Source organism: Copidosoma floridanum, unplaced genomic scaffold (assembly GCF_036245765.1).
Source record: "Copidosoma floridanum isolate Cflo_tuat_1 unplaced genomic scaffold, Cflo_Japanese_pri ptg000001l, whole genome shotgun sequence".
NCBI lineage: Eukaryota > Metazoa > Arthropoda > Insecta > Hymenoptera > Encyrtidae > Copidosoma > Copidosoma floridanum.
Genome location: NW_028321878.1, coordinates 23,888,837 through 23,905,237, shown reverse-complemented (window position 1 = coordinate 23,905,237; position 16,401 = coordinate 23,888,837).

Genomic DNA, 16,401 nt, shown 5'->3' with positions numbered 1-16,401 from the left:
TCGGTTTAGTCGTTTTTGCGGTTAGCAATTACAACGGTTTTAGCAACTTTGCTTTATTTATGAGTAATTTATGTATATAAATATATATATATATATATATACAGCATGATACGTAACGGTGGCATTTCCCGAGAACCGCGTGTAGAGCGATTTTTTCTGACGCGAACCCCGTTGGAATTAATTTTTTAGGGCAAATAGCTTTTAAATGGGAGCCGATTGAAAATACGTTCCAAACTACCCCTAAATGGGGTTGGAAGGCTATAGCGCGCCCGCATTAACTCGCGACGTTGCCACATTGTTATTGGAGCTTAGTCAGTAAGCAGTGAGAACTATATCCATGTGCGCACGCAAGAGCATCAGCTACTGCTGGTAACTTGAAGGTTGAATGTAAAAATTTTTACCTTAAGGTAAATATTGTCTGCTCCTTATGTTGTCAGTTGTTTATCCACGCGCTTACTGTCTTTCTCACTCTCATGTTAGACAAAAACGTCTTTAAATTTTCATACTTAAGTAATGTTACATCAAATAAAAGTAAAATACCATATCAGTAGGGATTTCTCCACTCTACACGATAGTATTTTTATTAAAATAGTCCACCTCTTGGTCAAAAATATTATTGTTAGGTATGTCTTGCTTACGTTCCCGGGTATGTCGTCTGTACGCGATTTAGAACAAGTCCATTCATGAATTGCAATAATCAAAGTATATTACGGTTGATATTGCTCATAAAAATCATTTATTTATTATCCAAATTTACATACTTTAAAAAAATGCTCTACATACTATCTAATTTTTTCAAAAAAATTATAAACATCTATTCAAAAAAATCATAAACTTTAAAGTGTATTGAATAATAATTCAAAAATGTCACGTTAATAAAATGTTTGTTTGATGTACATCTTTGTTTAGTTAAAACTTAACCATCAATATAAACTGACACAATGAGAATAAAAAATAGTTTACAACATACAGAAAATAAATTTAAGTCCCCACCAAGGGCCCGGGAGGTACCCGCCAAGTGCCCGGGAAGTACCCGCCAAGTACCCGGGAAGTGCCCGGGAAGTGCCTGCCAAGTACCCGGGAAGTACCCGCCAAGTGCCCGGGAAGTACCCGCCAAGTGCCCGGGAAGTACCCGCCAAGTGCCCGGGAACTACCCGCCAAGTGCCCAGGAAGTACCCGGGAAGTACCCGAGAAAATGCCCGGGAAGTACCCAAGGAAGTACCCACCAAGTACCCGGGAAGTGCCCAGGAAGTACCCGCCAAGTACCCGAAAAGTACCCGATGAAGTACCCGCCAAGTGCGCGGAAAGTACCCAAGATGTGCCCGGGAAGTACCCGCCAAGCGCCCGGGAACTACCCGGGTACTTGGTGGGCACTTGGCGGATACTTCCCGGGTACTTGGCGGGTACTTTCCGAGCACTTCCTTGGGTACTTCCCGGGTACTTGGCGGGCACTTCCCGGGCACTTGGCGGGTACTTGGCGGGTACTTCCCGGGCATTTCCTCGGGTACTTCCCGGGTACTTCCTGGGCACTTGGCGGGTAGTTCCCGGGCACTTGGCAGGTACTTCCCGGGCACTTCGCGGGTACTTCCCGGGAACTTGGCGGGTACTTCCCCGGCACTTTCCGGGTACTTGGCAGGCTTTTCCTTGGGTACTTCCCGGGTACTTGGCGGGCACTTCCCGGGCACTTGGCGGGTACTTCCCAGGCACTTGGCGGGTACTTCCCGGGCATTTCCATGGGTACTTCCTGGGTAGTTCCCGGGCACTTGGCGGGTACTTCCCGGGCACTTGGCGGGTACTTCCCGGGCACTTCCCGGGTACTCGGTGGGCACTTCCCGGGCACTTGGCGGGTACCTCCCGGGCCCTTGGTGGGGACTTAAATTTATTTTCTGTATGTTGTAAACTATTTTTTATACTCATTGTGTCAGTTTATATTGATGGTTGAGTTTTAACTGAATAAAGATGTACATCAAACAAACATTTCATTAACGTGACATTTTTAAATTATTATTTAATACACTCTAAAGTTTATGATTTTTTTGAATAGATGTTTATAATTTTTTTGAAAAAATTAGATAGTATGTAGAGCATTTTTTTAAAGTATGTAAATTTGGATGATAAATAAATGATTTTTATGAGCAATATCAACCGTAATATACTTTGATTATTGCAATTTATAAATGGACTCGTTCTAAATCGCGTACAGACGACATACCCGGGAACGTAAGCAAGACATACCTACCAATAATATTTTTGACCAAGAGGTGGACTATTTTAATAAAAATAATATCGTGTAGAGTGGAGAAATCCCTACTGATATGGTATTTTACTTTTATTTGATGTAACATTACTTAAGTATAAAAATTTAAAGACGTTTTTGTCTAACATGAGAGTGAGAAAGACAGTAAGCGCGTGGATAAACAACTGACAACATAAGGAGCAGACAATATTTACCTTAAGGTAAAAATTTTTACATCCATACTTCAAGTTACCAGCAGTAGCTGACGCTCTTGCGTGCGCACATGGATATAGTTCTCACTGCTTACCGACTAAGCTCCAATAACAATGTGGCAACGTCGCGAGTTCATGCGGGCGCGCTATAGCCTTCCAACCCCATTTAGGGGTAGTTTGGAACGTATTTTCAATCGGCTCCTATTTAAAAGCTATTTGCCCTAAAAAATTAATTCCAACGGGGTTCGCGTCAGAAAAAATCGCTCTACACGCGGTTCTCGGGAAATTCCACCGTTACATATCATGCTGTATATATATATTATATTAAAGTGCATTTCACCTCGTGGGACTTCTGTACACTTATATATGTATATATATATATATATATATATATATATATATATATATATATATATATATATATATATTTATATTTGTTATATTGCATATATGTATGGGCCCCCACTAAAGTGAGCCTAGAGCTCTTTATTAAGTTAGTTCAGCGCTGTTATGCACCCAGTGAATTTTAAACTTATTTAAAAAAGATAATACGCTATGCATAAGCTAACAAAATTTTCAAATGGATCCACAAGTTTTATTTTGATAAAATAAAAAAGAAGCAGTCAAGTATGCATAAAATCGTATTTGCTGTGAGGATTAAGACCAGCAGCGCTCCAGTTGATTTTTCCTAAGAGCTGAACGTCTTGGGAGTCAATTGTTGTGCCGTGATACGTACGGACTTGGTGACATAAATATTTATTGCAACTAATTGAGAGCTCGTGGGACTCTGCACTTTGGATATATGAAAGTTAGTGCAATAAGTTATTTATGAAAAATTTATTAATTGGCTGACAGTAACTCTAGCATGTCTTTGCTTTAGTTACAAAAAGCAAAGTGTATACTGTGTACAGTCGTCGCCGTCGTCGTCGGCACAGCGGCTGCAGTCGACAACCACACAAAGAGACACACACGTATATACACATGTGTATACCCATAACCTTTTTGTGTAATCGTCCTTCATATTTATTAGTGATACACAGTACTGTGATAAATTAAAAAAATTTTTATAGATGATTTATTACACAAAATTTTATATATTATAAGCTCAGAGTACCACGAGCTCTCAATTGATTGCAATGAATATTTATGTCACCGAGTCCATATGTATCACGGCACAACAATCTGCTCATGATACGTTCAGGTCTTGGAAAAAATCTGCTGGAGCGCTCCTCGCGATTCGCGATCCTCTTACCCCTCTGAATATTAACCCTGAAAACTATAGTGAACGTCTTAAAGTAATAAAATCACGTTAGCACTGAATGAAATAGTTTAGAAGAATAAATTGAATTAAAAATCAATCAATGTATTAATAGAACCTTGTATTAAAATACATCATTAATTGAAGAAAAAAATAAAAAAATTATTGACTGCTTAAAATTTGTTTCAAAATTTATAAAAAAATGAAATACAATAGAAAAAATCGTTTGTTGATTTATTTTGAAAGTAACAAATCAATAAAAGTTAGGTGAATATACATTTATATGCAAAAAGCAGCTACTAAAAAGTATTTATTTCTGATTTTCAAAAAAAATTATGGGATATTTTTTTTTTTAATAGCTAATGGAATTAATAATTTATTAAATAACTAATAAAAATTTAGAGTCATACCTAAAGAATTAATCAAAAGTAAATGAATATTAAAACTGAAGATAAGTTACAAACAACATTATAACAAAGACAAAGAAGTAAATCTATAACAGGGATCGCTCGTAGCAAAATGGATAGGGTACTTTGCAAGTGTGCAAAAATTCAGTAGTTTGATTCAAGAAAAAAAATTTTTTTTTCTTTTTTTTAAGGAGAATCTGGTGTAGAGTAAAGAATCAGAATATTAAACTCTGTTTTTTGCATATGTACTTTAGTGGTGTGGTGTAGCACAGTGGGGTTGGCAAGATACAATAAAAAATTTCCTTTCGTTATAAGTTTTCTCAAGGTCACCAATATAAAATCGTCAGTTGTTAAATTCTAACTTTTCAATTTCATACATTAAATAAAACGACTCTTCTTTTAAGGAAGAGTAGCAGGGGGTCGGTGCGTAGACTGTGCAAGAGGGGGTGGAGCCTTACGAGCATACATATTCTTTAAAAAAATGGAATTTCACGTAGTTAAAATAAAATGTACAGCAATCAAATTTTTCCATATTATACAGGCTGTTGAGGGTAGCAGGAGGTGGCAGCATGTGGGTGCGGGGATAGTGTGGAAAGCCCCGATCTAACATCTGTATAAGATCAGAATATATATATATATATATATATATATATATATATATATATATATATACGTTCCTACAACGAGTTTATGATTCTGCATCAACCATTATTCAAGCACAAATTACTTAGCCCCTTACCATTCCTTCAGCGTTATAAGATAAATAAAAGTATTTAATTTTTTAAATTTAATTACTAACAACATATATATTTAATGAAAAACAACTTATTCAACGAAAACACGAATTTTAGCAAATGTACTTATTATTAGTCCATACATTATATAAAGATTTTTTCAAATTTACTTATGCCCATATTGAATGAAGCAATAATGATGTGCTTTACGAAGTAAATAAATAATGTAAAACGTTTTTTGGCTAATACTTTTACTTAGAAATTTGATACTAAATATTATAAGACGTGTAACGTAACCTTGCTAAACCTGCTTTTAAATTTCTTTTTTTTGACCACTACGATACAGTTCTTTAAAGATAATTATTTTTATCATAAAGTTCATGTACACTTTTTAGTAAAAAATATTTCTCATTCATTTTATTAATAGTTATACTTTGAACGTCGGATAGTATTATGAGAGTAAGAATTAACGTATTATATTGCAGCCCCTTGGCTGCCCTCACAAATTGAGAAAAATTCTGTAGATTTGTCCGTCGTTAAAATCCAATAAAACTCTCTGTTTTTTCGTGACTCATTACTCACCCTCATCTATTTTAAGTGCCTTCTACAACTTATCTACATCTCCCCCTGCACTATATTCAGAATACTTGCTGCCCTTATAGTACCCCCGCAAAAATAAGAAAATTTAATAGATGTGTTTGTTATTTTAACCCAATGTAATTGTCATGTCTTTCTACTGACTTGACTCTGTTTTTTATTAATCTTTGAAACTACTGTTGTCCTAAGCTGTGTATATTTTTATGTTCCTTGTATTCAATTTATTAACTCATACAAACTTTAATAAGTATTTAATCAGAGGTACGTTAGCTTTGTTTTGTTATTATTATTTTTTGTACGTTGACTTTTTAATAATCACTTACGTGTCATCTTACGTCATGATATTTATTAAAAATTAAAACTGTAAGAATAACTAGTAAAAGCTACGGTAGTCATCGCCAGTAGTCCTACGAAATTACGAAGAGACAGAATACCCCGATATCTGATTTTAAGAAAAGGAATGGCAACAGTCGAATAATATAGTAATCTGTTCACATATTATAATTTTGTTTAGTTACAATAGTTTATTTAAATTGCTGTGTACTTCTGAGTTATATGTTTGTTTTTTTCGAAAAACCCATTTGCCTCCAACCTAATGCTTTACATGTTTACATCTTAAGGTAGAAAATCCGTGGACCAAGTTATTCAAGCGAGTAAAGTGCGTCATTCACCGTATTTTGACAGTCTTATAGGTTATGGCTGTTTGCTTTAGTTAGCTGAAAAATTGAAATCAATAAACTGATTTTTTTTTTGTGCAGTCACCCCATAAATTAAAAAGACTAAAATAAAGTACAAATTTTGAACATTCGTACAGTATTTTTATAAAAATAGTTTGATTAGTTACGTATATCTTTAAGGCTATTATTGATGTACTTTATTACAGCCCATGTTAAAAAACGTATTTTCAACTCAACTATCTTAAAAATCAGTACCAATACCTTATTTTAAAAAAAATTTTTATAACATGAAAAAATTCAATGTTTAACATTTTACAAATTCAAAAAAAGTTTGATTTGTTAGTGACGACAGATTTTCTACCTTAAAAAAATAATTTTTCTAAATAAAAATTTTAATATTTTTCAACATAATTGTAACATTATAAAGTATTAAATAATATTAATATAATACATACGATTCTTTCTTCCCACACGTCGATATCACTAAAAAATTTTTCCTAAACAACATTTTCTACTTCCGAATTATTTTCATATTCAATTTGCACGAGGATCCCCTTTTCAGTCTTGCATCTCAATAAGAATACGGATAATTTGTTATGAGTAGAAACATTTCAAAATATAATGTAATCCTTTTTTTTCCAACTCGTAATATATAATAATTTTTATAAAAAATAGATAGAAAACAACACTAAGACATAATTTATGGTTTAGCGGTCACGATACGTTGAAGTGCTACTGTCAAGATTAGATTTTTGAATGAAATACAAAAATTCATTGTAGTTCATCGTTGAAACTAATATTATTATCTTGATAGTTATAATTAATTTAACGGGCAAGTCAACATGAGTTAACTGTACATTTATGTTTTTGCACTATTTTAATAAATAAGTAGATTTGTTAAGCTCTTAACATTTACGTATAGCACTTGAATTATAACTGATGAGGGGTGACATGCAAAGAGCGCAGGAAGTCGTACTACTATGTATAATATACTTACAAAGACATTCTAATTTTACAAGAGACATTATTCATACACAAATCTTTCAACTAATGTTCACTTTTTCAAACTTATGAGATAAATAAAAAGCTTTGAAGTTTAATCGAAGCGAGATAGATAAGATTTAATTCCTTGCATCAAAAAATAAGTATTGAGGTACAAAAATGTATATAACACGGATTTATACAAACAATCGTAATAATTTAAAAAATTATAAAATTATACATTCTACATATTCTACTTATAAATTACTTTGTTTTCTATTTTTTACGTGTTAAAATAGTAATTATCACGGGTCCAAGACCTATATTTTTATTATCAGTTTGAACATTAGTAGAAATTAGTATTAAGCACGGGTAAAATTTTATATTTAATTACAAACAATCATAGAAAATAAATCAAATGAAGAATTACAACTTTACAATGGAAAAAAGCTGTATATCTATGGCTTTTCTTAATCTTAATCAGTTAGAGTGGATTATTTTACTTTTATGGCAGCCAAAATTAAAAAAAATGTTTATTTGTCGGATACAATTTTAACAAATGTTAATCGTTCCTATATAATGTCTTATCAAATGCTTGAGTAGTAGTTTGTACATGTATTCATACATAAATCATAGCAAACATGAAAGTACTTAGAATGCGAAAATTACATGTAACATAAGTAGTATGTATAAGTATATGTGTTTTGTGCACGCGTGTGCTTAAGTACTTAATATTAATAAAATTTTAACTATTTTAATATCAAATGTTTAAAGACCTATTAAAATTAAGTGCAATTTAAGTTTCTTAGCTTCTGTTATATCAAGATTAAAAACATTTAAGTTGGAAGTTTCACTTCTGCCGGGGGTTCCGAGACTCATACCTGGTTTTTTTAGTATTGCTCATATAAAACTTGAGAAACGTGTATGGCATTGAGTTTTATTGGCCTTTTTTCGTGAGATACATCGATGAATATCCATTGTTCTTCCAATACTACTAGTGACGGATTACACTTTTTCAGGCGGTCTGAAATAGGTTCAAATGCCTGTTGAAACGAAACTTAATCAACTAAATGAAAATTTGTAGAATTTAGTGCCATAATATCTGATATAAGAGTTTAGAGGCATGATTATTTTAAACTTGAGCTTTACCTCAAAATACTATAATTAAAATAGAACTGTTATTGTTAGCATCTAGGTTATACCATTGTTAAGGCTACGACTCTTGTACTTTTATGACAACGACGACGGCGATGATTATGGCGGTAATAACAGTTTTGGTAATAAGGTTCATGGTAATGAAGTTGTAAATAATGATGATAATAATTAATATAATAATATAGACGACAAATTGATAATTGTGAGAATGCTCATAATAATGATGAGAATTGTAATAATGCTGCTGTTGATGTTCATAATGCATATAAAATGAATAATAGTTATGTTTGCGACGATGAAAATTAAGCTGATGACGATGAATAAGATTATGATAATGATGATAATGATGACCATTCTAGTAGTAATAATATCACATGGATAGTAAAAATTTTTGTATAGTCTTTGAATACAAAATCTTATAATTGTGTAAATTGGGGTTGAGGCTTCTTTTTTTTTGTGAGTACTAGAAGGTATACTTATAAGCGCTTACTTAGACCTTGACTCTTTTTATTAAGCGTTATCTAGACCTTTGGACTCTAACAAACGTGCGTATAAAAATATTTTTTTTAAATTATTCTTCTAACTTATCTTTAGGACAAGGTTTCAATGAATGCTAGAATACTTCTGTACTTTTTTATCTACATTTTCTGCTATATTTATGCTTATATTTTGGCACGCTTTTTTATGTTACATGGTGTTACTAGACAGTGTGTGTTATCGTTGTATATGAGCGTGTGGTGATTTTGTTAACTTCATAGAAGTAATGGGCCACAAGCCTAATAACAAATTAAATTACAAAATCGTGTTGTTGAGCACAGGAGATTTAATAATGTTTATAAGAGTGTATCTTAGAACTTATTTTAGATAAATTAAGATGCATGATATGAATATAAATATTTATGTGTTACAAAACTACATGCAGAAATATATAAAAGTATTTAAATGAATTGTAATAGAAGCTGTATAAAAACAAAAAGATCAGATGGCTGCTGATTAATAGTGTAGTTTTGGGTGGATGTATAAGCTAGCTGACTATTAGATGAATGTAAACTAAGAAATAACTAAATAAATACTTTGAACTCAACATTAGAATGAAGTAATAGAAAAGTGGAAGAGTGGTAAGATAGGTGTAATTCAGCTGTTGCTTTAAGAGTATGATTTGAGGGAAATTGTTCTTAAACTTATATATTCCATATGTTTCAGTCAAATTTTTGATAGTGGAGTTGAATAAACGTCTGATGCAGAGTACATGGAATTGGAAAGAATAATTCGTAGAATAGATTTGTTTTATAGTGTCTTAGGCATTTCAAAGTTTGTGTTGGGTATTTTTTATAGAGAAAAGTGCAAGCAGATCAGGGTATTTGTAAAAGTAATGGGTAAGTCAGAAAATAGAAATTGCATCGTTGTAAATATGTAAATTCTTATTGGTAAGAAGTAAGTTATTAGATAGATAAGTAGAATAATTATAGTAAGCGTACACTATGGGAGAATCTTTCTTGTGAGAGGCAAGTCTAATAGTACAGTGAGGTATACTGTTAAATTGGGAAAAATTTTGATGAGTGTATGAGGACCAGATAATCGATCCATGAATTAAATACGCAAGTATTCCTGTTTTAATCAAGTGTATGATGGAATCTACTAATAAGAAATCACTAGTGGTTCTTTGTATAAAGCTCAGAAGCTTGTAGCATTTGAAAATAACTTTACTAATATGGTCTTTGAAGGACTATAAGGAGTCAAGATTTCTATCCAGATCAGTTAGTGAATCGACCCGTTTTAGTTCGTTATTAAGTGAGTGATTATAGTGTGATGTGATTTGGCTTTCATTAACTAGTTAAACCTTGCACTTATGTCCATGAACCGAGAATATGCTATTGGAGCACCACAAATTTCCATTTAAGACATCTGACTGTAGAAGTAGAGAGTCTGAATTTGAAGAAATACGTCTAAAAATTTCTATATCGTCTGCGTAGATAAGGCAAAATGATTTAGTGGATAGTGCTGAAGAGAGGCAGTTTATGACTTATGTAAATAATAGTGGACCAATTTTCAAGCTTTGTGGTAACTGTTTTATTTACTGTAAACTTATGCTAAAATATGCCGTAAAATTTATTGTTCTTTTAATTGCTATGCAAAATTGCTGGGACTCTTAAATGACTGTTACTTATTTAAATTTACTTGCTTATCTTTTGTACATCACGTTACTTACATTGAAACAATACTCTAGAGACTTTCATTAATTCATACATTTATATATTTATACTTCAAAGAGATTTATACTATGTAATCTACTCTACTGTTGTTATCTGCAGAGTATTAAATGTACTATTTTTATCTAATCGAATAATACTTGCTTTTAAATCTTCTTGAATCTCGCATAAGAGTTTACCTATATATATATATATATATATATGTGTATATAATTGTATATACATACCATTCGCTGCGTAGCACAGCACAGTTAGTCTGAGCAAGCACCGCTCCTGAGCAGAACGCTTCACTCAGTCAGTAAACACCAATTGATTGTAAATCAATGCCGCTTTTAATTTGAACTTTCAAATATTTTGCTTATCATTTTGCAAAATCTGATTTTGACAAGGTCTGGGCTTAGCTTGCGACGGAAACGGTCCTTCCACGAATAGTACTCTAAAGGTGGCTAAAAACTTATTTAATAAGGTACCGAGAGGCCATTTCTCAAAGTTCAGCCATGCCTAGCTCATATCTTTAATAAGCTCTACTCGTGGTCTAAAGTCAAAGATTCCCACGAAGGAATGTTTGATAGCTTTTTTTTTACAAGAATCACAGTCAGATAAAACCAGTTCTTACTGATTTTAAGCAGGACCTAGCTCACACCCCTGCAAGTTTGATTCGTGATTTAAAATCAAAAATTCCCGCGTGGTGATCTTTCATAGCGGGTATCTTTATAAGAAACACCGTCAAATAAGATTTTTAGCATTGCCCAGCTGATATAGTTGATGAGCTTTACTCAAAACTCATTGTAAAAGTTTCCTGGGCAAAGATCTTTAATAGCTCGTAACTTTGCGATGAACACTTTAGTAAGATCGACTCATGGTTTAAAGTCAAGGTTTCCCGCACGGGGATCTTTGATAGCGTGTTTTTTTTGCGAGAAACGCTGTCTGATAACATCGTCAGCATTTTTTAGCTGATAACTGCCATAAGCTTGCCTCATCGTCAAGGTTTCCTGTGCAGCAACGTTTCATAACTTTTTTCACACTGCCATCGTAGCTTAATTAATTTTCCAGCGTGCTGTTCTGAGCAAAGCCCAAGCCAATTTATCTCAGAATTAACTATTTCGTAAGTTAGTAAAAGTGAACAATCTCAATAATAGTTTTTTAACAAACAGTTTTCCTCAAACTTCGTTGCCCTAGAAACAATACAATGGATTTTTGATTGTCAGAAATAAGAACATGAATGAATATACTTTTTTTTAATTTTCTTTCTCTGTTTTTTACCTACTCGTGAATAAATATAGCGCACAAAAGACTTTGGTTAATGGAAATTTAGTTATAAGACTCCTTTGGAGAAAATAAAATCCATCATGGTACTATAATGGTTTTTGCTTTTGGTATCAAGAGGAATATTAAAAAAAAAAATCAAAAAATTAAAAAATGACAAAGTATGAAGTCCCAGGTCCACTCCATGTCAACACACATTTATTTATAGAATTATACAAAAATACTATCTAAAGAACAATTTGTAGTTTATAAAAAAATTACTACACTAGCCACCATAAAATTATAAACAACAATTTGGTTGTAACGGGGTAATCGAGTTGTAAGTTCCCGTCCTAGTCAGGAATGCATAACTTCCCAGCCTGAAATCAGGCCGGAAATGCGAACTTCCCGTCAGGGTATGATGAAAATTTCTTGTATGAAATAGGTATAATGTATGAGTAAAAAATACTACTTTTTAATGTGCTAATTTAAAAATACTTTACGGAATAAATTCATGTTCGAGAGAAATTGCAATACTTATTAACAAAATAAAACTATGGAAGAAGAAAAAAATTTTTTTTATTAAGGTTCTATTACATAGATATTTCTCGGCTTGAAAGTGAAATCAACACCCAAAAAAATTTCATCAGTTGTTAAATATACAATACTGTTGAAATAAACGCTTTTAAAAGATCATTGCCCATAAGATTTTGTGTATTCCTCTTGTAAGTTAGCATCAACAACTTTTCCCCTGCAGGTGGCGTTTTTTCAAATTGCTATACAGAGCGAATAGAAATAGTAGAAACAAAAATTCGTAGTAGAAGAGAAACAGAAAATTTAGTAGTTGTAGTAGCAGTAGATGTCCTATACTACCTGAAAAAATAATTATTTCAAAAATTGGAGTACTGTTTTATCAAAAAAAAAAAAAATTGTTAAATTATTTGAATACAATTCTAATTTAAATTTAATAATGATTATAAAAAATTGTAGTGACAAGATTTGAAACTTTCTTAACGAATCTGTATAGTATTTTTAATCATATTTCTTAAGTATATGGAACAAATTTTTTTACATAAGAATTCAATGTTTAGAATTAAAGGATTTTTAATTGAAAAAAATTTTAAATACAATAATACTACTTTAATACATACAAAATGTGGTCTAAGGGTACGTAAATGATTTCTGTAAGGTATTTTAAGAATTCCTTCCCGTAGCTTACACGTACACATCAATTTAAAAAGTCGCTAACTATAGTGATACGTGAAAAACAATGAGTTCGCGCATGAATACACGCATCAATGCAAACACTCAAATTATCTTACAGTTTTGGATAAGTTGATAATGAAATTAAAAACCTTAAAATATGGAATAAAAATTGGTATTCGTGCAAACAAGTGATAGAAACATATAGCTTAACAGTACGTTAGTTTTTAAAAAAGAAACATTTCTTTCTTAACGAAGAAGCGGTGTCGATATTATAATACTAGAAAAAAATACTGGTATCACGATTACTTATTGTCCCCAGAAAATACGTATGATTTACTTAAATAGCAGTAACTTTAACATAACATTAGTTAAAACTATTAGTATTTAAAATACCTTATCCTAAGTATTGCAATTAGATTCATCAAAATTAGTTTCATAGAATTTTTTAATAAAAATACTACAAATTATGAAAAAAAATAGAGTTTTACACTTGTCACTTTGATTTTACTTAATCTTTGTTTTATTTTAATTTGACTGTAGTTTACATCGTAACTTATTCTTTCTTGAAACACTGTATTTTAATTTATTAAATGATAAAATGACTGTGTTTATGTTTACTGCTACATCTACTTCTACTAATTACTAGTACTTCTGCTGTTACTGCAACTAGTACTAGAACTGTATTTGCTTTCGTATGAGAAGAAAGGGTGTTACGCTAGTCAGCTGCAGATAAAATTGACCCATAAAATATAACTGCATGATAAGTAGTACGGCTATGCGTACATCGTTTATTGCTGAAAAAAATTCACTAATAGTTCTATTACTACTACTGCTACTACTTCTTACGCTGAATAATGAATCTTATTCGTTTCAACTACACTTACTTAGTGTAATTAGTTTGGCTACTATAATACTCAAGTTTTGCGTTTAATTATTTTTAGATATAGTTTTTCGAAATTTTCATTCTTATAAATTTGAAATTCAAAACCACAAACCTAAGAGGATTGTGCTGTATTCGTTGATACGATTGGTTTTTTTAAAACCATTATTATTTTGGTTGCTATCTTTTTCTTGCCTCTAATTTTATCGTTATTACTACTCGGGAATTGTTATTATTATTAGTATCATTATTATTGTTAGTAAGTATGATTTATGTTGTTATTTTTACCAGTATCACTATAGTTTCTATCATTTTTATTATTGTTTTAACAAATACTAAATAATTGTTGCACTGCAGTTGCAAGTTTCTACAAATTAGAACTAGTTTTTATGATTAACGAACATTTAAATTACATCTTTGATCCTGTGTCAATAGCTACACATTAAGCATGTATGCATCTTTATCCTATTACTCTTTTTAATATAACTTACAATGGCCTTACTATGTTTGTAATCTAATTTTTTTTTTTCAAATGTTAATACTGTAATTTAAATTGTAAGGCTTTAGGATGGGAACGGTTAAGACTGTTGAGAGTTGGCAACTGAAATCAGAGATGTAAGGTACTACCAGCTTCAAGCTACCAGTGGCTGTGGCAGAGTGTTTATCTTCTGCCTAAAGGGGTAGGGTTCAACCTCCATTCCACGCACTCGTAGCACCTCTGTGTGGCTTTGTTTCCACATGCTCGATCATCACTGTGATAGCTTTGGATTCTTCGGTGTTAAGCATGCCGTCACAGTCTGTAATAAAAAAAGTACAAAATTAAATACGGTTAACGGGGTCATTATCACGGTTGTTTTAATTATTGCGGTACTCTCGAATAATGCGTATATTTTAATTGTACTGATGAGTTATGGCTAGTGAACACTTGAAATCATTAAATCAAGTTATATAGTACCTAATACATTGAACTTCAGTTCCTAAATAGTCTTAAAAACTTTACATTTGTGTAACAAAAAATCACATCCGCAATAACTGGTGCACACATAACCTCTTTCACTATGATAGTATTATTGTGGATACTCGGTTGATTTAGTATTGAAATTGACCACAATAATACGTTCACAATAATACATACAGGCCCGCAATAATACCAACATTGACAACTGAGCTTTAAAACCTCTTTTTAAACGATATTTATGAGTTTATACATTTATAAAAGTGGAATTCAATAGTTTTTGAGTCCAACATTAATAAAAAAATTAAAAATCACAACGATTTGACACACTTAATTTCTTAGATAATCGTTTAAAGCCAATCACTAAAAAAAACCCGCGATTATACCCCCATTTACCCTACTCAAAAACAAGCATGTAATGTGGCATAACGAAGTCCAATAAGGTATCCAAAAGCTAAATAAATAACAGGACAAGACAAGGCTACTAACTTAAATTTTGCATCCTCGGAAAAATATTCTGGCTGGCACTCCTGCGAGTGCATGTTTGCGTCAATGTCTTTGCAAAGCCACAAAAGATGGCTCTGGAATCTTGTTTTACACTCACACTTTGTAGACAAGTTGTATACAACATATGTGCAAGAGGTTATATGACTGACACACATACGTCTATCGCATACCTCCTGCACTAGTATGGTGATATTCTTATATCAATTACAATTAGGATAATGCAAAACGCGACTGATGTTTTTATTATTACGACGACTTGGACAAAAAAAGGCCTGTTCAGACTTCTCCATGTTATTATAAATGAAGAAATCTGAGTTGGTCTTTTTTTCGTCCAGGCCGTCGTAACTTACTAATGTGTCTTATCGATAAGACATATTTCAATGTCAATTCTGTTGGAAATTCATTTCTACGACGTTTACTTAACACGTCTTTAGAAATTAAACGAAAAATCTCCATTAACTTTGTACAACAGGAGATTAAAATTTTGAGCCAGAAATAATCGTCAGACAAGATTTTTTCTGTACTGGCCAAGTAATGAATCTTACTCCTGTATCAATTATATCATATAGGATTAAAAGTTTTATTACTTAAATGCTTTGTCAAATTTTTTTGGAATTTTAGCAGGACTATTTACAAAATTATTCATAATTAGAAAAAAAGCGTTAAAAGGGGCACAGTTCGCCACCTGCAGGAGAGAACACTGCGCCACCTGCAGAAGGGCACAGTTCGTCACTAGCAGCCACAGCAGAAGCAAAGCGACAGTCATAATCTCAGCCTGATAGGTTAGGATTCTGTTTTGTTGACAATGGTGCGGAAGTACAAAAAAAAAGTGAAAGCACACAGCTGAACAGATGGGGACATAGAATTAGCTCTTAAAAGTATTTGCGATGGAAAATCTATTAAAGGTACTGCCCAGGAGTTTGGAATTCCGAGGACGACGCTCCAGTATGAATTTATAAAGCATGAAAATGCAAGCACAACAAAACAACAGACAAGTAATTTTATGTTTTGATTGTGATTTTTGTGTAAGTTGGCGATTTTTCAAATTTTTAAACTGATATGTTGATTATTACTTGATAACTTAACAGGCAAAGGCTTTCAGATGATTTTTCCTGCAGAGCAAGAAAAAGCTTTATCTCAA